Source organism: Fistularia commersonii, chromosome 13 (assembly GCF_037954325.1).
Source record: "Fistularia commersonii isolate RoL2024-O1a breed Wild chromosome 13, RoL_Fcom_v1.0, whole genome shotgun sequence".
NCBI classification, from domain to species: domain Eukaryota; kingdom Metazoa; phylum Chordata; class Actinopteri; order Syngnathiformes; family Fistulariidae; genus Fistularia; species Fistularia commersonii.
The window spans coordinates 3,012,234-3,037,569 of record NC_141296.1 but is presented as its reverse complement, the minus strand read 5'-3'; positions in this window follow the sequence as shown (position 1 = coordinate 3,037,569).

Here is a 25,336-nt window from a genome sequence, read left to right as displayed (position 1 = left end):
AAGCTATGCTAAGAGTCATGTAAATACCTAATAAAACAATATATTTGTGGCTCAGTTGCTTCGTCCAAAATCTACTTTCCTTTCCTCATGTTATTTTCTGGGGATCAATTTGGGGAAACTAGACCGGTACCTTCCTGCTCAAAACAAAATTGCTTTATTTTTCAAAAACCCTAATCTACAGCGTTCGACAAGGAAGGGTTTGACCTCTGCGAATGATACAAACATTATCACACGTCAACATTGTATATTTCATAACTGTAAGTGGAGTGAGTCAAAGAAAGTAAGTAATTAAGTCTAATTTGGCTGTATTTCACAAGGTAAAGCCAGTAATCAATGTTAATGATTGAATTTTCTGAGGATATAAATTACTGTTGTTTGCGTACTACACTGCGCATCTGAATATAAGCCGCATCGTCCAAAAATAAATATATGTGTACAAATATAGGCTTCACTCAATATAGGTCCACATTGTAGCTTGAGATATTTACACAAACTTTTTTTTTTTAATCTTTTAATGAGATAAATACTGGTGAAATCCAAATATCCATCCTGAAAATGCCTTTTTCTGAATAGCGCCTATCACATGGTTGATGAAAAAGATAAATAATAACACAAGGAAAAGTCCTGCACACTAAAATCATTAATCGTCATCTTCTGTGTCGGAATTTAACGTCCTCAGAATTTCTCGGTGATGTCATTGGTCTGACGTGACGAGGTTAAATGTTTTGGCGGCATGAAGCTTGTGAACCCGAAAAAATCCGTAAATTAGTCGCATCTTCATTTAAGCTGCAGTGTTCAAAGGTTGTGGGAAGGGGGAGACGCGGCTTATAGTCCAGAAATTACAGTAAATTAATGATCAAGTAACCACATAAATTAAAGTGGAGCGGATCAAGAGGTAAAAGGAAGTTTATTATCCGTGTTTATTTTTATATGTAGATAATGAAAAACCTGATGGGTGTGAATGAGAGGAACCCGGGTGGATCGGTGAGGCTACCGGGAGTGGAGATCAGGAAGTTGGAGGATTTCAAGTACTTTGGGTCAACAGTCCAGAACAGGGGTGGGCAAACTACGGCCCGCGGGCCACATCCGGCCCGTTGGTCTTTTTCATCCGGCCCGCCAAGATTGGCGCAGAATTTATACTTGATGTGAATGATTGGATGAATGAATGTGGGAGCTCAAACAGGAGATTATTTCATTTTTGGAGCTGCTTGAGAATTTTCCTGAATGACACAGATTGTGATTTAGCCTTTACTGCGGACACACTGACACACATGAATGATTTGGATGTAAAGCTAAAAGGAAAAAATCGGTTTGTGCATGAAATGCAAGCAAACGTCAGAGCCTTCAAAACCAAGCTGGTTTTACTTTCAAAGGAAATGTCAGACAAGTCTGATATGTACTGTTAACTAATGTGTTTTTTTTTTTGTTTTTTTTTTAAATGTATCGTATCTTGTGCTGATCAAATTTAAAAATCAATGCGGCCCTTGAGCCAAAAAGTTTGCCCACCCCTGGTCTAGAACAACGGGTAGTTTGGAAAAGAGCTGAAGAGACGGGTTCAAGCAGGTTGGAAAGGGTGAAGAAGAGTGCCAGAAGTACGAAGAGACAGACATAAGTGGGACAAAATTTGAAATCCACTGTTTGTCCAATATTTGAAATTTGGTTAAATGGCCATCAGTGCTCTTTAGGGCTTGTTTGCCCCCGGACACATGGGTACTGATCAAGCAAAACAACAATTTGGCTGTAAGGCACGAAAAACCTCATGCAATGTAGACATGGGACATGGTTGGAGTAAGAGGTACAGAGCAAGAGGGCAACAAACAACATGGCAAGGACATATGCTGCCATCCAGAGCCTCAACAAACATAGTTGTTGCAATTAGACACAAGTAAGCTAGTGAGGCTACTTACCTGAAAGTTAGAAATAAAAGATGTGTTTGACATTTCAGTGCTTCATTTGCAAGGTGAACATGAAGGTTAGTCCCCGAACCCAGGTGGACCGGTGAGGCTACAGGAAGTGGAGATCAAGAAGTTGAAGGTTTTCATGTACTCAGGGTCAACAGTCCAGGAGCAGAGATGTAAATATTGAGGTCCTCTTTGGGAGTGACCAGGATGGATAGGATCAGGAACGAGTCCATCGGAGGGACGGCACATGTTAGATGTTTTGGAGAGGAGGTCAGAGAAGCCACACCGAGATGGTTGGCTCGTGTACACAGAGATTCAAGATTTATTGTCTTTGTCCAAAAGGCAATGAAATGATATGTAGAACAACACTGCGTAGTTTGCTTCCTGAATTAAAGTGCTGTGGTATAATAGAACAAACAAAGTGCCACCGGTGTCTTGACCCCAACAATTCCCATAAATACATAAACAAGCCCCCATCAACAACCCCAGTGTAAATATTTAAGCAGTTTTAAGCCGTTCGAGCATTTATCGGAGGTCCTTCTCTTGACTTTAGCAGGCTTAAGTCCTGAGGGTACAGGCTGTTGGCAAGTCTTTTTGTTTGGGACTGTATGGACCTGTACCTTCTAGCTGAGGGCAGCAGGTGGAACCGCTGATGAGCAGGATGTTCTCCTCAGACAGCATGTGGTGTCGATGGTACTAATCCAGATGGCCTTTGTGGAGCTTGAAAACCACACAAGGAACTCTGATGACCTGATGGGGAGAGGTCTATAGCTTCTGGGTTTGTTTTTTAGCTGAAGTCCACCGTGATTTCCTTTGGTCTTTCTGATTTTCAGGACCAAGTTGTTGCTATCACACCGTGATGTTTTACCTCGTTCCTATACTACATTTGCAATGAGTCCGAAGACGGCGGTGTCGTCGGCGAACAGTTGAAGGATTGTGAATATATCGGTAGACGGATGTTGGAATTGGAGGTCTAGAGCAGAGATGGGCAATTATTTGGGCTGGCGGGCTACATTTCTTAAATTTTTATGCGTGGGCCAACTAAATATCATATAAATTAAACAAAATGAAAATTATAATTTAAATTTTTGGGCATTTTATTTCAATTTTAAAATCAATGATTGAAATAAAATTCATTTTAAAACTAATTTTCTTTCTGTTGGTTTAATTTTGTATGGATGATTACATATAAAATAATAATGGCACATTTATATGATTTTAAAATCAATGATCATACAAATGTGCCAATATTATTTTATATGTAATCATCCATAAAAAAAAAAATTAAACCAACGGAAAAAAATTTGTTTCTAAATTTAGTATTGATTTGAATATTTCCAAAGAAAATAGTCTGGGCCGGAAAACTCGAACCATTTAATTTAATAAGTGACGTTGAAAGCCAGGCCTGGAGCCAAACCAGCATTCCAGGAAAACATTTGGTATTTTCTTCCATGATGTAACATTTAGGTTAAAGAGAACTCAAGATTGTTTGACTATCTAATGTACAAGAGGAAGAGCTGTTGATTCAAATCAGAAAACCTGGCGAGAAACCAGTAGCAACAGACCAATAACTCTGACATCTAATTTATATTACAGCTGCCAAATGGGCTTCAGAAGTGAGTAATATAAACATGATTAGAGGGTTATAGGAAAAGAGGGAGGACCTACTTAGAAAGCGAGCAGGAGAAATAAGAAATGTCTGGATTAATCGTCAGTAATGGCAGCGTAATTTAGCATTTGATGTCGTGTTTTAACGGGTGAAATTTTCAAAACACAGCCGGGAGGATCCAATTTTCAACCTCCTTGTTTCTGCTGTTTGTAGCCGAGATCCTGTTTTTACAGTGTGATGCTATTGGGTTGCCCATTTCGAGGGAGTTCAGAGCATCAAATTCCTAACCTGCGTTATTTATATACCTGACGGGGGAAAAAAAAAATTGTATAAGAAAGGGTCAGTAATGACCATTGTGAGTGTCGAGGAGAAAAGCAAGTTTTGAAATAAAAAATGAGTCAAGAAACTTCGGCAAAATCAATAGCGCCGCTGTCTGATCTGACAGATGGACAGCAGCAACCATCTATAGCAGGGGTGTCAAATGTGTTTTTGAATTATTTTGCAAAGCATAAAAAATGGGCTGCGATGTTTCGATAAGTAAAATCGAGAAGAGACGTGTCTGTGGAGGTTCTCGGTCATCCAGTTCATGGTGAATTCTTGTCGAAATCTTACGTTTTTTTTTCACTGGGAGACGTTTCACCCCCTCATCCGAGAGGTTTCTTCAGTTCAATAGAATATCGCTTCAACCTTCCCACACTGGGGAAATTTCAACCACTGACAGCAGAAAAAGGACGACGGCGCAAGAAAAGCTATAAAAAAAAGAATGGAAAACTAAAAATAGACAGGGTAAACAGAAAAAAAAATAGATAAATAAAATATATATATATATATATATATTTTACACTGTAAACTGTATATATGTATATATTTTTTTTCAGTTAACACTGTCATATATATATATATATATATATATATATATATATATATATATATATATACATATACTTTGTTCTCCCTTCAGCCGCAGGGAATCTCAAAATCTTTGTACTTAAGACCTTAAAACACTTTATAGCCTTGACTTTGACACTTTTTATAGTTTTATTTGTATTTCTTATTCTCCCCCCTTTTTTTTACTGTTTATACAATTTCCTACTATTATTTATTATTGTTATGTTTTACTTGAAACTCTGGCACTACAATTTCCTTCATGATAAATAAAGTTGTTCTCATATATATATATATATATATATATATATATATAAAAATATTATTATACATATGTTATACATTATATACTATCAATTTATATATATATTAATATTATATCATATATAACATATATATGATATAATATATTTAATAGTATTTTGCATATATATAATATATCACACTCTTATATATATATGTCATATATTATTATTATATTAAATTATATATATGTGTGTGTGTATATATATATATATATATATATATATATATATATATATATATGTTATATATTATAGAATAGTCCTATATATATATATAAATAAGAGTGTTGTTGACAGAGTGCAAACTGTTGATATTATGCAAAGATTTTATCCATCTGGCACACTTCTAGAGAGATTTTCTTTTCTTTGGCACTTAGATAAAATAAGTTTGACACCCTTGATCTATAGTATAACCTCAGACTGAATTTTTCCACTGTCCACGAGTAAGAAACAAATAAAGAAGCCCGTAATCGCAAAACAAATCAGATCCGACCCGTTTACACATTTCATATCTCACTTATGAAAATGCTAAAGCTAAACCGCGAGACAGCAGCAGAAAGCCCGTCCCTGGCGTGCTGAAAAAAATGCATTTTTAGTCGGACGTTTGTAACCTGTGGGTCTTAAGTTATCATCTCATGTATTTTTGTTGCTAAAGATTTTGACAAGATAGCCCACTTGGGTGCGGTGAGATATCGGCTCCAACCTCGGCTCCTATGTCGGCCAGCCAAGGGGGGGAATAAAAAAAATTTGGATCACAGAACGGATGGATGGATACCTGTAGGGAGGGTGATGGAAGATGGAGGTACTTTCCAACAACCACCTGAACCAGTGCAGTGGACCAAAGACAATGAATACCTTGTGGATCTGAGGTAAAATTCTGAAAATTCCCCAGTCAAGGATGAAATGTAAAGAGCAGCAGAGACCAAGCGAAACAAAGTTACTATTCCGGTAAAACATAAGAAGAGAAAAAAATCAGTATCTCCGGTAGCAGCAGCTCCCCAAAGTACAAACTGCGAGACTGGCATCGCGCCATAGTCTGTGCAGATCTGACATAAGATCAGTGAGAGAAAATGGAAAGAGAAAAGGGACCGTTTATCCCGAAAAAAAAAAAAAAAAAAAAAGTTGATGCTGGAAAGAGGTGAAAACATACGGTGAATTTTAATTCATGAAATTTTACTAAATTTTTACTAGAACCAAGAATAGCTGAGCTTCCTGTAGGTTTACTTAGACTTGAAAAACATTACGAAATGCAACAGGTCCAACCAGTCATATAAGGGGAAAGTCATTCTGAATGCACCTTATATTGCATATATAGACTTATTCATTTTTTTTTTTTTTTTTTTTTTTTTTTTTGTTCTTCATCTGATGCTGTAATTCATATAATAAACATGAAACTAGCAAAAATAGATCTCGTCTGACAGCTGTACTCCACCTCTGAAGTTGCGGCTCGAGTGTGATAAATTGAAATCACTGTTGCTGGGTTACTTTGGTGCCACAGATCTCTGCTCCAATTCTCTCACATTGCTTATTCAAATGGTTGCAATACTTTCATGACCTCTTTTATACAGTGAAACTAAGACAACTTTCTGTTGAAACCTGCATTTCCGTGTCTGGAAGTGCGGAACAGTTTCGGTCGTTACATGTCAGTTTTAATTTTAGTTATTTTATTCTCTTCAGTGACAGATGTAACTATGGCTTTGTGTGATTATAAGTTGCTAACAACCCCCTGGTTGCTGAGAACTGAGCGACAGAAAAGACTTTTATACAGTTATGCCATTTAAGTGGATTTCTGTATATTGCTGCAGTCAGATCAAATAACAACCAGCCATTTTTGGAACAATGTTTATATATTGATATAGTCAGCTACTGTCTAATTGATTATGAACTTTGTACAATTTTGAGGGGAAAAAAAATTCTAGTCAGCATTCTTTTCAATGCATGAAAATCCAAGCTGACAAAAAAAAAATACAGTGGACCCTCACTTTTCACTTTCCAAGGCCCCCCGCGAAAGGAAATTTCCGTGAAATAGAGCCGTGATAATTGTGATGGTGGTTACAGATGTAACAACCTTCAATGAACCTCATTCAACCCTTTACAAACCCACCAACGACTCTATTACGCTTCCCTCACTCTTTAACGGTACACTAAACACTTTTGGGTAATTGTAACGTGCAATAACTATTGAAATACAATACATGTACAGTAAATCATAGTGTGGGGTATTGCACAAAAAAAAAATTGACACTCTGACAAACTAAATCGCACAAAATGGACAGCAAAGTGGACCAGGATATTGTATGCTGGGCAAAACCTGCTTCTCTCCATGAACCAATCAACATGAGGAATGGAACAACATGCTCCATCAGCCAATAGCAAGCCAGGAACGGATCTATCATTATTTATTCTTTATTCTATAAAATGAATTTTAGTTTGATTTTCCTTTTTTTTTTAACCATTTCTTCTTAGGCTACAGTATGGCTATTTCATCATTAAACAAGTTTTCAAATATTGCGAAATAAACTTGGAATGGAACAACATGCTAAATGAGCTAATAACATGCCAAGAACGGATTTACTTAGCCAATGCTATTCCGTATGAGATCTTGCATGGTTACATCAGTAGGAGCAAGAATTCGCAATGCTGGGTTTGTTTAGCAAAGGAGATCTCGAATTTTATTTATTTTAAAAAATGAATTGTAGTTTGGTTGAGATCTTTTGTGGGTACAATGGTAGGAGGAAGAGTTTAGCAAAGGAGATCTCATATTTTATAAAATGCATTTTAGTTTAATTTTACTGTTTTTTTTTATTTTTATTTTTTTTAACTATTTTTCTTCTTAGGCTACAGTATTACAATTTCATCATTAAACAGGTCTTCAAATATTGCAAAATAAACGCAAAATGGAACAACATGCTAAATGAGCCAATAACACGGATCTACTCAGCCAATGCTATTCCCTATGAGACCTCGCGTGGGTGCAATGGTAGGAGCAAGAATTTGCAATGCTAGGTTTGTTTAGCAAAGGAGATCTTGTATTTTATTTATTTTACAAAATGAATTTTAGTTTAATTTTACTGTGTTTTTCATTTATTTATTTATTTTACGGTTTTTCTTCTTAGGCTAGAATATGGCTATTTCATCACAAAACGGATTTTTCAAATGATGCAAAAAATTGCAGAATGGAACAACATGCTCAATCAGCCAATAGCAAGCCAACAACGGATCTACCTCGAAAATATTGTAATACTTAGCAATGGTGGGAGTAAGAGTTCAGCAAAGCAGATTTCATATTTTATAAAATGCATTTTAGTTTAATTTTTCTTTTTTTTTTTTCCTTCGGCTAGGATATGGCTATTTTATCACGAAAAACTCAAATACCGCAAAATACCGCGAAAAAACGATAAATCACGAGAGCCGAATTCCGAAAAAAAAATCTGCCAAGTAGCAAGGGCACGCTGCATTCCAAAAATACAAAAATCAGGTGGTTTATCCAACACACAGGGGCTAAGTCAGGAAAACATTTCAAATAAACAACACAAAAGTGTTTTCAACCAGGGAGAGGGGAAAAAATCCAATCAATCCAAACAAGAACAATGAATATATTGATTGATTTTATATCTATACTACTGATCCTGTAGACGAGGTCAAAGGGACGTTGGAGCCAATTTCAGTTTACGACGGGCACACTAACACACATAAACTGGTAAGGGAGCGTTATTGATGGCAAGGAAGAAGATGAAAGTGTGACTGGAAGGATTGGTGCCGCAAATAAAATAATACTGGCCTATGACTGTCATAAATTTAGTCATCACAGCAAAAACGACCTTAAAAAGCGCAATTAAACAAAACGGCTTCAGGTGCATGTATAAATGCTAAAACACCTACCTGTAGGCGCATACATTAATGCGTTTTATGACAAACGCATTCGATTTTCTGTGAACATGAATAGAGAAGTGAATACAAAGCATAATGTCAAGCTTCCATTATTTCTATATATGATTGTTCAACCAAAAAAAAAAAACACTCCCAACCCCCTCAAAAGTAAAATTAAAAAGGGGAAAAAAAAAAACAACTAACCCCATCTTTCACCGGTCACCCTAGGCCTGAAAACGATTTAAAAATCAAGACATCATCAGTTTTTGTCCGTCTCCATGTTAAATGGAGGATCATTTACTCAGCATTCAGGTTTATGCAGATGGCAGTGAGTCAGATGTCTGTCATGCAAAAAGATTCAAACACGAGACGGACATCTAGGAGGAGAAAGGGATTACATAAAAAGGTGGGGAAAAAGGCAGAAAAAGAAGATATTTAATCCTCAGTAATAACAGCATCCCATAAGTTCCTCTCTTTTCTGTTTGCGGTCTCATTGGTATTCACCACTTGCAGACGTAACTGTTGACTGGCGTTCTGTTTCTGGCTCTCCATCTCCTCCAGGTTTGGTCTGTCCAGACTTTTCTTCTCGTTAGTATCTATTGTTGCCTTTCCCTCTTTTTTTTTTTTTTTTTTTTTTCGCTTTGGTGCAAATTCGATGTGATTGCTGTGATTTTAGTGCAGCACTAGAAGTTGAATGAGTGAATCCGGGTTGAATCTTTGGGATTTTATATGCATGGCGTTATATAAAATGGCATCAAATCAAAGATAATTCTCAATGTGATAACATTTATAGACCTATTACTTTATATAGACTGTAGCACTGTTTTTACTCTTGTGCATATGCTATATTTATTTCAAATGTGCAAAAACTTTTAGTTTTTGTGGGCCTCTTTACCATAGCCCAACAGCTGAATGTTGATGCCATAGTAATAAAATACCCTTAAGATGGATTTAAAATCCTAGTTATAACAACTTGGTGACTTGTAGTGACTTGTAGTTGGTTATGACGACTCTCTTGTGTTTTAATTCAGTTTTACGTACAGATAATTGGGCATTTTGAAGGTCCTTTTTTGCCTATACCTCCGTTAGAAACCATGTGTGGCACTAAAAACACCCTGGTGTTCGATCAAACTAGTCAATTCAAACTTTGTGCATGTTTTTTGGGTGATTGGAGGAATAAATGAGAAGGAGCAGGAGGCGATAAAAATACCTCTTGTTATAGAGTTCAAGTAAAGTTCATTGCATCGCATTTAAGATAAGAAACTTTATTGATCCCCACATTTATGTGGAAAAAAAAAGGAAAATAAACGTGAATATATTTTAAATACAAGAATAAGAATAAGAACAACTTTACTAATCCCGAAGGAAATTGTCGTGCCAGACTTTCAAGTAAAACATAACAATAATAGATAAGGGAGGAGATAAGGAGGGAGAATAAAAAATACAAATTAAAAAAAAATAAAAAATAAAAAATGTATATATATATATTTAAAATATATAATAAAATATATAAGATATATAATATATTTTAAAGATGGAAGATAGCAAGGCGCCCACGAATAGAAAGCAATAATGTTTGTGTACCCAGATAGATGGCGTAAAATGAACGAGTAAATTGATAAATCAAAGGGTGACATTTACACTTGACACTGGAAAATAATCAATTTTTGATGCCACAAAATGAAAAGAAAAAAAACCAAAACAAAGTGTACAACTACGTGAAAGCCATCAGTCAACGAGAGCGGACTTCTTTAGTCCAACACTGGAGGATGTCAGGAAAAAAAAAATCTAGTACCAGGTTCAGAGCATCGAGCAGCAGCGTTCAATCAGCTTCCTGTATTTATTGTTCCTGCAGACGCAAAAAGTCATTATTCTCTTTCTTCTGCTAAATGTATTGTGGGACAATGTAATGGCTTTCAGGAAAAATACCTTTTGATGCTTTATTTCATGCCTATAGTTTTTTTCTGGGAGGTAAACAATACAATTAATCAACACAAAAATACAAACCTTCTTTGTTTGGTCCAATCACAGCTTGGTAGCTTGCAGTCAAACAATGGGCGACACAAAAGTTAACAAAACAAACTGATTTTAAATCCATTAAAACGTCGCTGCATACCTTTAGAAGTGTTGTTTCTATTGACGGGCGAAAAAAAAAATACAATAAAATAAAAGAAAAGCCATCTGATTAAAATAACCATGAAAACAGTCAATTTTGGCATTTGAACATTAATAATTGACTGTATTCTTAGCCGTTCCCTCAAAAAGTTCACATTTTTGTCAAAGGGCCGCAAGAATAAAAAAATCCTAAAATAAATGTAACTACTCCTTAATGTTAAATATCTCTGAATTGATTACTCATTCAAATCCAAAATGTAACATTCCCATCTTTTCTTGAAATCTGCATCAGCATTTCCCTTTCTGGACATTTAGGGATCATGTGTAGTTTACGGTCCATGCATATGTTTGACGTATTTATTTTAAGAAAATAAGACCTTTTAAGATGTTCTTGCGGGCCACAGTTGGGCCGCGGGCCTTGCGTTTGACACGTGTCTTAGATAGAAGATTTAAACCGGGAGACACCGAAACAAACAAAGCTACTTTACTTGATTTGGTCATTATTTTTGTGTCTGACAAACATGTTTCTGGTCTCCATTCCAAATGAGGTGAGAACAAATAAGTCTCTGCTCATTTTTCAGAGAAGCGCATCGGGGAAAAAAAAAAACAAAAAACTATAAACCATTCATAAATCTACCGGTGAGAAGCAAAAAGCGGCGCCGCTCTCCATCAGTCACCCTGCAGGCTGTCCAGTAGAAGACAGTGACAGTGATGATGTCGCACACTTGGCGGACGAGGTGACCTTCAACTCATTACGGCTTGAAGATTGATCCCGTGTACCGAACAGCTTTGCGGCGTAACACAATTATGATAACCGGACCGAATATCTCAAAAGTAGTTTCAGAAAACTAATTCTATCCGTCTATCTATCGGAAGATTTTGGATAGAATTGGAAAAAATAAACCAAAAAATAGTGATAGACTGTCAGTTCAGGCAGCAAGTGTGCAGTGCAGGACGATGAGATGCTGAGGTAATCAATAAAGAATCATATCCATAAGTGCAACCGATAAACACGAGCAATGTTGGCTCTATTTTGATGATTTATGATTACACCGCCGTGCTTTTATTGGAAAGCAGGTTGATGTAACAATACAAAGACGTCCATGTTTTCATGCGCGATTATATATCGAAGTCTGTACATTTGACCATAAAAACAAAAAATAAAAAAAAAAAAATCATTTTTTTTATTTATTATTTTCATACAGTTTAAATTCTTCTACAAGAAAATAGACAAAGTCTGTTTTGTAATTTTTTTTTTTTTTTTTTTTTTTTACAACACCATGTGTTAGATTTAACCAAAAGTGACTATCTTGTCAAATGTGACAACACCGTAAGGTGAAAAGGGAGTCCTAAATTATCTAGAACTACAACGGTTTTGATCGTCCGTATCGGGTTTTCCGCGACGTCTACCTGCAGGACGAACAGCAATGCGCCGCTGCATTAAATATGAAGACACTCACATTAGCTCACATGGTGTCAGAGTGAGTGCCTTGATAAAAATTTTAGCGGATTCGGCTTTGGGGTGAAAAAACTGAAAGAACCTCTAGTCTACCCTTGTCGAAACAATAGACGGCTGAATTATGCAAGCAGCCGTGTCAGGAGCCAAAAGGTTTGAAGACTGATAATCTCTGTCCGTGGTGCTGAATCATTTTTATGCAGGCATTAGCAGCAAGTAGTTCACAGTAAAATGCAACCCAATGGAAAAGCCCGGCACTGAAATGTGAAATGCTGCCTCAAATCAAGGAAGAAAGAAAGTCATACTTTTTTTATTTTTTTCTATTTTCTTTCAATTTTTTTATTATGATTTTTTTTATTATTTTTTTATTTTTTATTTTTTTGCAAACTGCAACAACAAAGAATTAAAAAAAAAAAAAAAAAATCAGCCTATTTTTGTTATTGTTGATTTATCACATTTCACACCCCATAAGTGGAAATTTGAATTACATTTATAGATCACTCTAATAATACCTTGTTTTTTTGGTTTCTAATGGACAATGTGCTTCTGCAAAGGCAGCATTTAAAAAGCCTCTGGGGTCGCTTTGACTAGACACTAAAACACAAAGTGTTTTAGGAGTTTGAGCGTGAAAGCTGAATTTTATAGGATTAACAAAAACTGTCTTATAAAATATAAATGCACAAAGATAGTTTGGATGGCTTAGTGCTTTTTAATAGTGAAAAAGCTGCCGCAGTTCATGATTACATTTCCTCATTTATATTATATCTTAGTAATATTTGGAAATCTCACAACCTCAACCGAAATCTGCTGTCTTTCTTATCCTTGTTGGTCCCAGCCTGCACACATCCTGCCTATTTTAGTTTATTTCTTTCATTCTTGTCATTGCTATTGTCGCTCTATTTATACTGTCGTTTATATAAGTTCTGGTTGTGTATTTTTCACCCGTACTGTTTCTTTCTGTTGTCCATTATTATCCCTGATGATGTTGTTGCTGCTGTTTATTTATTGGTGGATGTCTCGCCATCTTCTGTCTCTCTATTTATATTCATATTTATTTTACTTTTTTATTTCCCCACATAACTGTTACGCTGCTACGACAAAGGAATTTCCCCCATGGGGATCAATAAAGTTTCTTATCTTATCGTTAAATGGCGGCCTCATGATTTATTAAAGTATTCGGACGAGATGCGAGTATCAATGTTTTTTTAATTTTTTAATTTTTTTTAATTTTATTATAATTGTTGTTGTTCATCTGAAGCGGTAAGAAAGGGGAAGAGAATACTTAGCCCTTCCCTTTGGAGTAATTAAAGGGAAACACACACAGTCACATTGGAGGCACAATATTATCACAGTATTCATGTTTTTAGTTGTATTAAATTTTCAAAATCACGGCGAGTCGAAATGATCATTTTCATGTAGATTGTGTTGTTCTGTTTGTTATGACTCCTTTTTTTTTTTTTTTTTTTTTGCAGTCAATAATGTATGAATAACGTGTTGTTGATTTTAAGATTTAAATGCAGAATGAGTCCGTAGCGCGACCAGATTGTTCCGCCATGGATTGTTGCAGGCTTTGGGAATTTTTGCAAAATCCTTTAGATGATGGCAGGGTGAGCTAATTCAAGATTATGCATTGTGCAGACTTGGAATGAAATGATGTGAGTGGCTGGCTGGAGGTGAGAGGGTCTCGGCTCAATGCTTGAATTCAAATGAGGGCAGAAGAGCAGGTAAGGCAGAGAAGTGCCAAAGACAAATTGTAGCGTTCACAAGCAGTTTTATATGATTTAATTCCACAGACATGTAAAAAAAACAATTTGTATAAATTCATTTTAAAGAAAAAAAAACAAAAAACGTTCCAAGTGAAAAGCGAATTTCCGTGAAGTTTGAGACGTGATCATTTTGATGGTATTTACGGATAAATAAACCCTCAAAAATAACCGCAAAATGTTATCAACCCACCATCAACTGTATTCCGCTTCTCACACGCTTAAAGGATTGTCTCAGAACATTTGAATATTGTGATAATGCAATTAAAAAACAGCAAAAATTACTTTTTCATGATATTCCAATATTTTGTGATAGGATTTTTGAGTTTTCTTAAGATGTAAGACATAATCAGCAATATTAAAATAATTAAAACCTTGCACTATTTCAGTTGATTTGTAATGAATCCAGAATGTGTGACATTTTGTTTTGGTAATTTTGTAATTGTATTACAGAAGATAAAGAACTTTATCAAAATATTAAAATTTTCTGAGACAGTCCTGTATATAGTTTTCTAAATAAAACACTTTTTATCCAGTTACACTAGTTATGAAGTAGGCCAAGAAAAACACCAATGTGGTAACAGTCTTGCTTGTAAGTCGCCCCAGATATCCAAAAATTAACTTTAATATTTCCGTTTTATATGAGGGATTTATTTCCATTTTTTTTCACAATGTTCTAATTTTCTGAGACAGTCCTGTATTAGTTTTCTAATTAAAACACTTTCTAGCTAGTTACACTAGTTATTAAGTAGGCCAAGAAAAACACCAATGTAGTAACAGTCTTGCTTGTAAGTCGCTCCAGATATACAAAAATTAACTTTAATATTTTCCATTTTATAGGGGGATTTATTTCCTTTTTCCTTTTTTTTTTTTTTTTTTTTTTTCATGCATATCCAATGAAAATGTGTCCTCAATTCAAGGCATATCAACAATTTACTTCTCAATTAAGAAGTGCACAGGAGTAAAATAGAAATAATTTATATCTGCAGTCTTGCTTCTGGCCTTAAAAACAAGGATTGTGATGAAAGTATGTGATGGCAAGTTTTAAGATAAAAAACTTTATTGATTAAAAAATTAACTTTCATATTTCCATTTTATAAGAGGGATTTATTTCCATTTCTTTTTAACAATGTTCTAATTTTCTGAGACAGTCCTGTATGTAGTACACTACTTTTGGATAATTGTAACGTACAATAAATATTGAAATATAATGCAAAATATACAGTAAATTAGTCAATTTAAAATCATTCAATGTAAAGTAAATAGAAATTATTTATGGGAAGAAATCCAATTTTATATTTTGAATAAATCATTTTCTAGGGTTCTCACGGTGCAGCGAAATGGACCAGGACATTGATCTACATGGCTAATGTTATTCTGCATGAGATCTTGCATGGGGACATATTTAGCTTATTTTATAAAATAAATTTCAGTTTAATTTTGCTATTTTTTTTACTGTCTTTCTACTATTTCATCACAAAAAAAAATCAAATTCTGCAAAAAAAAAATTTAAAAAAGCTAAATAATAAATTATGAGAACCGAATCATAAAAAAATCCGAAGGTGCGAGAGCTGAACTGCAAAGTAGCAAAGATCCCCTGTATTTTCAAAAAATAAAAATTGTAATTGCTTGTTTGATGTGCGTCTCATATAATGATATTACTTGCACATAAGAGCTAAATGAATAATATCCAATAAGCCCCGTTTTAGGTTTTATTTAATTTTTTGTAATTTTTTGCAATTTCAAACCTGTATTGACAATTCTATGCAACAGAACAGAAGTGTTTAAAAAATAAAAAAACAATAATGATAATATCATGGCCATGATAAAGTGACAGCTGTCGCTTCTATTGATTTACCAGCGAGGCTTTTCCAATGACCCTGAGCCCAGCTTTCATTCATTTGACAAAGGAAACCAGGATAAAAAAAAAAAAGTATAAGTTTCAAAGATTTATTACGGCGACTGTTGGACCGAGAGCAGACTTTAAGGCGTTGCTCCCCATGAATAAAATAGTCATTGGTATTGCACCATCAAATTGATCTGAATTGGTGAAGTCCTGCGTGCCTGGGCGTGCACGGTGCTCCGCGGGTTCTAACCTTTTTTATGTGTTCCCGCGGGTCTGTAAAAAGACTATTTTGTCGAAAAAGCCTTTTCTTTTTCGAGGCCGGACGCTTTGGAACAGTTTGCGCCTCCTCTGGCGATGTTAGTAGAGCTAAATTGAAGACCCACTTGTTCGCTGTTGAGTTTTAATGTGTTATTGTTGTTTTTTTTTTTTGTTTTTTTTGTGATTAAGGGTGGCGTGGTTAGCGCCGCCGCCTTACTTCTAGAAAGTTCCTTGTTCGTTGCCCTCGACTGCGTGGGTTTCAGTCGGTTAATTGGAGACCTCTTACCGTGACCCTGACAGCAGAATAAATTAACTTTTTTTTTTTTTTTTTTTAGCTTTCTTGCCTTATTCTTATTTCCTCTTATTTATACCCCAATTTGATGTAAAAAAAATCTTATAAATAAATGTATTATTCATTTTGTTATGGTTATAACTGTGATTTTAATTCATTATCTACACCTCTAATTCTGAAGTCGGGTTTGAGCTTATCTTAGCTGTCATTGTGTAAGAGACATGGCTTCTTGACCCGGGTGCGATTGAACCCCAAATGTTTTTTTTTTTTTTTTAGCTTTCTTGCCTTATTCTTATTTCCTCTTATTTATACCACAATTTGAGAAAAAAAGAAAAAAAAAATTCTTATAGAAATAAAAAAAAAATAGAAATAATAGAAATAGAATTTTTTTTTATAGAAATAAAAAAAAAATTCTTATAGAAATTTTTTTTTATAAATAAATGTATTATTCATTTTGTTATGATTATAACTGTGATTTTAATTCATTCATTATCTATATCTCTAATCCTGAAGTCGGGTTTGAGCTTATCTTAGCTGTCATTGCGTGAGAGGCATCGCTTCTTAACCCGGGTTTGATTGAACCCCAAGTGTTGTTTTTTTTTTTTTTTTAGCTTTCTTGCCTTATTCTTATTTCCTCTTATTTATACCACAATTTGAGAAAAAAAGAAAAAAAGAAAAAAAAATATTTTTTTTCTATAAGAAAAAAATTCTTATAAATAAATGTATTATTCATTTTGTTATGATTATAACTGTGATTTTAATTCATTAAATATCTATATCTCTTATCCTGCAGTTGGGTTTGAGCTTATCTTAGCTTTCATTGCGTAAGACATGGCTTCTTAACCCGGGTTTGATTGAACCCCAAGTGTTGTTTTTTTTTTGTTTTTTTTTAGCTTTCTTGCCTTATTCTTATTTCCTCTTATTTAAACCACAATTTGAGAAAAAAAGAAAAAAAGAAAAAAAAAAAAATTCTATAAGAAAAAAATTCTTATAAATAAATGTATTATTCATTTTGTTATGATTATAACTGTGATTTTAATTCATTCATTATCTATATCTCTAATCCTGAAGTTGGGTTTGAGCATATCTTAGCTGTCATTGCGTAAGAGGCATTGCTTCTTAACCCGGGTTCGATAGAACCCCAAGGTGTTCGTTGGAGGTCAAGACCCAAAACCGACTCATATAATTTGCGATGACACATCAGCTACTGCTGATCACGCTACATAGCTTAGCCTATCTGGATTTTGGTGCGTTAAGTTGTGACTGTCAAGATGGTACGTGGTGTGATTTCGTTCTTAATACTTGAATCCCGTCCATGATGGATGGGCCCGGAGCAGTGAGGCCCCCGTGGTCTCCTCTCAGATGGACATGCCCGGAATACCTCCCAGTCCGGACTGCGGAGAACACTAATTTTGTCCGCTCGTGGCCGCCATCTCGTTCTAGATCCACCGATAAATTGAGAGCTTCGCCTTTTTGGCTCATATTTGAACTCTTCCTCGATCCGGAGTGGGCATTCCAACACCAGATTTGGTGATTTCTCACGGGAAACGGGCGCAATTTACACCCGGCAATGCGAACCAAGATCCGACGGCGATCCTACAGGGGCCGAACAGCCAGTAAGACGGGGTTCGGCACCCCAAAAACGCGGAGCGCCTTCCGCACAAACCCCTTGAGGATCCTGCCGAGGCCGTAGAGCCGGTCCACGGCCAGGACCAAAACCACAATGGCTCAATCTATTTATTGATTATTACGTTTTAATTCCTTCATGCTAATTATGTCAAGTAAAAAAAAGAGGAAGATAATTGTGAAAATGAACTGGCCTCCCAAAGGCAAGTCACACTGATTTGCAGTACGTGTTCATTATTATGTTTTTGCTATCGTGCGAAAATCACGTTTTGCCGGTTTTGTTCTTTGAAGGCGGTGACGTTGATGCAAAGGTTCATTTTGCGCACCGGTAAAACATATACCCAGGTCTTGAATTTGAAAAAAATATTTCTTTTTCCAATAAAAAAAGCAATAAAGAACCTTGCCGGGTTAAGAACCACTGGTTTAATGTGAAGATGACAATTGTTCCAATTGTTGTTTATTATTACTAATATTGCGATTGCATTCCTATTTCATATTTGTGAATCTGAGTCTATCCAGTTTCATCTCTTTCTCGACACAAATGACCGCGCAGCCAGCGTTCCGATCGAAATAACCGCTATCTCTCCTTCGCCTCCTGGCCTTTTTCTCTCTTACGATCAAACTTTATAACTATAACTCACTGCAAAAGTGATGATTTGAAGTAAGCATGGGAGGACTGTTCCGTGCAGTCGCCTCAATGATAGATCGTCCTCCAGTTGTTGCACATCCAACCCTCAATTTGTCAAGCAGGATGCTGGTCAAAAAAACCAGATGGATTTTGGACTGGCTTCAATACATAAATTACCATGGCAACCATAGTTGACTTGAAGGCTGCGGAGAGCGGCGTTAAATTTTGACCCACGCGCTAATTAAATTCCGACCGTGACTTCGGGCGACCTGATAAATGTACGTCTACAATTCTTCCCTCCAGCTCTGTTAGGTCGAAGGTCACATTTAAGAGGAAGTGCTAAGTTGATTGACAGCTCTTGGTGGTTTCATTACGATGAGCACCGACATCCTTCACCCACAACGTCTTATAATTTAGTGTTTTAATAAATATATTGATCGTGTATTTTAGATAGGAGCTTAGCGAAGGATCGACAAGAAAAGGTACCGATAAGGTTTTTCGCGGCTCCGAATCAAATTAAATTCAAAAGGCGATAATATCCGATATACGGTGTTGCATTAATTATTACGATTTCATTAAATCAAGAAGGTATAAAAGTATTTGTTACACAGCGACGGAAGAGTCGAGATTATCGGCCGCAACGTGTGCTTGCACGTGCGGCATGTTAAGCGGCTTCGCTTCTTACATATTATTCTTCCGATGGCGGTTAGGGAGAAGTAGCATACTAGCCTTTTCATCCGCAACTTTTTAAAATTTTATTTCAGTCCCCTTCAGCTTCGCCTCTCCCGTCCTTTGCGCTGCCATTTCAGTCTTCTCCATGGTCATTCTACTGTTTCCTCCTGAATAATATGAATTTCTCTTTGTGCTACTTGGGCATTCTGTTGGTAATCTCGGGCTACAGATGCCACTTATCATTCCTCGACCGCTTTCTCTTGGTCTCATTTCCCATGACCTTCCCTCTTTCATTTTTCCATGTTGTTTGTCATGACAGCCTGTGGTTTCTATAGACACATCCTTTTTTTTCCATTTCTTTCTTCCCATCTGCTACGACACTACAACATGGTGAAAATATGTGCGCCGTGTTCAGCTCGTCGTGGAAATTAATATTTATCATTTTCTTTATTTATTTATTATTTAATTTTTTTTTTTTTTCTTAGTAAGATTCTGAGGGGATTTTTTTTTTTTTCTTAATTTAATTTTTTTTTTTTTTTTTTGGGTGCAGTCGGCAATGGAATGAACAATGTGAGAAAAGCGAGCGGAGTTTTTTAAAATGGGATGAACACATGGAGGGCCGAGACGGGTGTCAGGAGGGGACTTGAGGAAATCAAGGAAGGTCGTGGACTCGAGGAGATGGGAAGAAGACTGGAGGAGACCAAAAGGTGACAAAAGTGACACAGGTCAAAAACAATGAAGACGAGATGAGAGTGGAAATGTTCAAATCGAGTCAAAAGGGGCAACTTCGGGGAAAAGCTCGGACTGCAATCCTAATCCATCCTGGAGATTGATGATGGGAACCACCGGTTTGATATCTACAGCACTAGAATTTCACTACCTCACCCATTCATGCATGTCATGGCCTAACTGTGTTTTCCATTTTATCCTTATGGTCTCAGCCCATTCGCATCCTGCTTATGTTGTCATTTTTCATTTCAATTTTTTTAATTTCAACCTTTTGGTCTTTTTTTTTCTTTTTTCTTTTTATTTATTTGTGGATACCTTTTGCTATTTTCTAATTGTCTCTATTTATATTTATTGACGCTATAACCGTTAGCTGTGACGAAGGAATTTCAATCAATACAGTTTTTTTTTTATCTTAATTTTATCTTAAAACTTGCCATCACATGCTTTTATCACAATCCTTGTTTTTAAGGCCAGAAGCAAGACTGCAGATATAAATTATTTCTATTTTACTCTGGTGCACTTCTTAATTGAGAAGTAAATTGTTGATATGCCTTGAATTGAGGACACATTTTCATTGGATATGCATGTAAAAAAAAAAAAAAAGGAAATAAATCCCACTTATTAAAAAAAGGAGAATATTAAAGTTAATTTTTGTATATCTGGGGCAACTTACAAGCAAGTCTGTTACCACATTGGTGTTTTTCTTGGCCTACTTCATAACTAGTATAAGTAGGTAAAAAGTGTTTTAATTAGAAAACTATATACAGGACTGTCTCAGAAAATTAGAGTTATTGTGATAAAGTTCTTTATCTTCTGTAATGCAATTACAAAACAAAAATGTTATACGTTCTGGATTCATTACAAATCAACTGATATTGCAAGCCTTTTATTATTTTAATATTGCTAATTATGGCTTACATCTTAAGAAAACTCAAAAATCCTATCTCAAAATATAAGAATATCATGAAAAAGTCATTTTTGTTTTTTTAATTGCATTACAGAAGATAAAGAACTTTATCACAATATTCTAATTTTCTAAGACAGTCCTGTAGAGAGGATAAATGCTTAAAATGAAAAGAAACCTACAAAATTTTTGTAATTCACTTGGTAAGCAAAAGAAATGACGGTTGTAGAGAAATGATGAAATCCTGGGACGATACTTATGGTAAACTTTTAATATATAAAGGCTTATATTTGGATTTAAGAGAAAAACAGTCCAACAGAGTGCGCTAATTTTTGATAGCAAACATTTGAAAGCGTCAAAACATTTTCCGTGGAAGGTATTGTTGTACATCGCGCAGCTTCCAGTGATTCCTGGTATTAGAAAGAAGGACCGGTAGATATTTGTCAAAGAAAAATAGATTATGCATGTCACTCACCGTCAATTATAGCCAATGTTAAAAGCAGGCGATATATTCATTCTTCTTATGCAACTTCACACTATTAAGATGCGGAGCAGAAGGTCTTGGAGTTGGTGGTTTATTCTTTCGAGGTTTCAACACAATACACAGAATTACTACAAGTGGCTTGAAATTTTAAGTTATTCACATTTTTTTCTAATTGCGGTGGATGTTCTCTAAACCGGTTTATACGTAACCTGGATTTTTCCTGCATTTCCTCTGCAAACCTCATTGTTCATTTCACTGTAACAGCATCTTAGTGTGTGTTGCTATGTGGAGATGTGATGGGAGCACACACTTTTCTTTTTGCGCTTTCTTTTTCCTTCTCACGGGGGGGAAAAAGAAAAAAAAAAATCCTGCAAATCCTCATTGCCGGTATCCATCTTACTTCCTGATCACACGGAGTAACCGAGAGTAGATGTTTTTGTGATACATCTCCATTTAGTGCGGGCTTCCGAGCTGTTGATCACATATGTAGGTCATATGTGAAATTGGTTCATATTCCCCTTTTTCCCTCTTATTTTATTTATCTGGTCTTTCTCTTTCCCCGCGGTCTCCCTAATCCCCCGGCTCCTCATGTCTTTTATATCTGTTGTCTCTGATCGATAAACTGCCGGGTTGGATGCGAGACAACCTCCAGCAGCCCTTCCTTTTTCTACTAGGTAATATAAGAAAATACATGCGCTAAGACGGACGCGCACACAAAACCAGCACAAAGAATCTATTATCCAGAGTGTCACGGGTGCTTTATCTGATAACGTCACATACGGGACTGTCTTAGAAAATTAGAATATTGCGATAAAGTTCTTTATCTTCTGGAATGCAATTACAAAAAACAAAAATGTCATACATTCTGGATTCATTACAAATCAATTAAAAATATCGCAAGCCTTTTATTATTTTGATATTGCTGATTATGGCTTACATCTTAAGAAAACTCAAAAATCCTATCTCAAAATATTAGAATGTCATGAAGAAGTAATTTTTTTTTTTTATTACATTACAGAAGATAGGAGCTTTATCACCATATTCTAATTTTCTGAGACAGTCCTGTATTATCGCTAACAAACAATGTCTCTCCATTCAATTCATCTCCTCTTTCCTCAAACTTAGATTTAGACAAGGGTTCATGCCATTATTGCCAGAATGTTCCCCAGATCAATATTAGCAGAACACATATTGTCTAAGTAAGTGTTAATGTCTCTGCATTGGCTAATTAGTTAAGTCAACATTGAACTCAGAGAGGAATTGAATCTGAGGCATTTACGTATCAGACTTCCTTTGGAACGATAATTATTATTTGTAAGAACTCAAAACAATTTCTTATTCCTGATAGTGTCATCTGATTATTTATTTATTTATTTTAAACCTGAAAATTTGTTGTCTTTGCTACATGCATGTACTTCTCCATGAAAATCTCTGTTAAATTGTAAAATCCACCTTGTTTTCTTTTTGCTTAATCTATTTTTTTATTTATTCTATTTTTTTATTCAATTTTTTTATTTATTCTACTTTTAAATAAGCAATTCATATATATATATATATAAATTGCTTATTTATCTATTTTTAGTTTATTCTTGATTTTCCAAATTTTGATGGTACCAACCCACGTGCCCCCAATTGCCCCTTGGGGACAAATAAAGTTTTTTGTACTAATACAATAAGGTCAGACATAAGCTTTATAATTATCCTCTTAGATTACCTATGTGGAGTTTTTTTTTTTTGTAATATTGTAGCTGTTTATAGGTGTAAATGAGAGAACTGATGTTTGTTTGCATCTATGTGTAGCCCTGTTATCTACTCGCAATGGGTCCACCAAATCGGTATATTAAAGATTTATTTCACATTCTTGTAACACGGTGACAATTTTCTATGGAAGGAAATACAGTCAAAATTAAAACTGCAAAAAAATATATATATATTAAGCAACTTGGGTCCAACCTTTCCTTAGCAGAGAAACAAAAAGGAGCTGCAATTTGGGAAATGGCCCAGAAAATTAATACATTATCATTTCATACATGACCAATGCGTGGCTGACACGGTTAGGAACACGTTTTTCATTCAGGGGTAAAATTGTTAAACATTTGCCTCACTCTCTCACGTCAAACTCAAATCAAAGTTTTTTTGTTTTTTTTTTTCCCTTCCAGCTGTCTTTTGATTTCCTTGCTTTTTGTCTCAACAGTCTCACAAAATAGTTTTTCAGTCATCTCACTGCAGTTGGTTTCTGCTGAAAGGACAAGAGTTTAATGTTGTAGATTTTCTTTTGACGTTCAATGACATTTAATTAGCTGACTCTGTTTCACTTCCCACCTGTCAGACTCGGGGTTTAACTCAGTTTCTTCATCAAATTCGAATGAGATGGATGCGAATGCTGCCTATACCCATTCTTTCCGCTGTTAGAATTAATTTGCGGCAGGCAGATAAAATGGGAGTTGTTATGCAGTCGCTTCCCCTGAGAAAAACATAGCTGCTCCCAAAAATTGTTTCTTGTTTCTAATCAGAGGTAAACCATTTTCTTATTCAGAGATAATAGAAAACGGACCTGCTCTTCTAAGCTTATATTTAAGAAATAAAGAGAACAAATGAATAAATCCTTCTGAGAAAAATTATTCATTACAGTTTGATAACGATCGTGGCAACACGGTGAAACTTCTTTGGAGTGTTTTTTTAGTGATTTAGTTCATCAAGTTTGACAAGATATTATGTATGTTTAAATTGTAACATGTAATTGAAATTACATGTTCGTATGTGCGCGTGTCATGTAATGTAAAATTTAAAGAAAGATAGTATCGAGTGCTATGATTTAAAAGAAAAAAAAAATACGACTACTGATTGTAAAATTCAGGATATACCATTAACTTGTTAAACATCCTATTGAAGTCGGCACTATTTCATGTCTCACCAATACAAACTAATAAAAACAGATTTTTTTTTTTGAAATGTATCTATTGATTACAATATCTTTATTTATTTTTTTATTTTCCCAGGAAAAATCAGCCCATGAATTTGCAAAATATCTCATTTTTATTGACTAGAATTGTCTACGGCTCAGCTTCCGTCTCATGGTAATTTCCGGGGGAAAAAAAAAACAAAAAACAAAATACTCTTTTAGAAATACTAGATTATGATTCATGCATTCACTGTCAGTTGCTCACAGGGCCGTGTATTGAGACAAACAACCACTTCCTCTCCCGTTCACACATCTGGGCAATTTAGTCTTCATTTAACCTGCTGCATGTTTTGGAATTAAGGAAAAACTGGAGAAGCTGGAGAAAATCCACACAGACACGGGGAGAAAATGCAAACTGCACAAAGAGAAGCAACAGCTGGAATCGAACCAGGAACCCTCGGGCGATGAGGCGATCTAGAGATACCACCGCTAGATCATAAAATCATTTATAAAACATGCTTCTAAAACATTCTCTCACAGAGGCGCCTCAAGACGTACTGTATATTCATAATGTTATAATCTTTACTTGGCATACGGGAAGTCCCGGGAAAACGGTCAGGGTATAATATCAATACACTTTGCAATGGAGCTTCACGAATATCACGTGAGGAACCGACTTGTGTGGTTTAAGTAAAAACCACACAGTTTAAGTATATATATATATATATATACTGCTCAAAAAAATAAAGGGAACACTTAAACAATACAATGTAACTCCAAGTCAATCACACTTGTGTGAAATCATAGTGTCCACTCAGGCAGTAACACAGATTCATTTTGACTTGTTTTAAGGACATTACATCAAAGTTGGATCAGCCTGGAGTTTGTTTTTACACTTTAATTTTGAGTGTGATTCCTAATCCAGACCTCCATGGGTTGATACAATTGATTTCCATTGATCATTTTTGTGTGATTTTGTTGTCAGCACATTCAACTGTGTAAAGAACAAAGTATTTCATAAGAATATTTCATTCATTCAGATCTAGGATGTGTTTTTTTAAGTGTTCCCTTTATTTTTTTGAGCAGTGTAT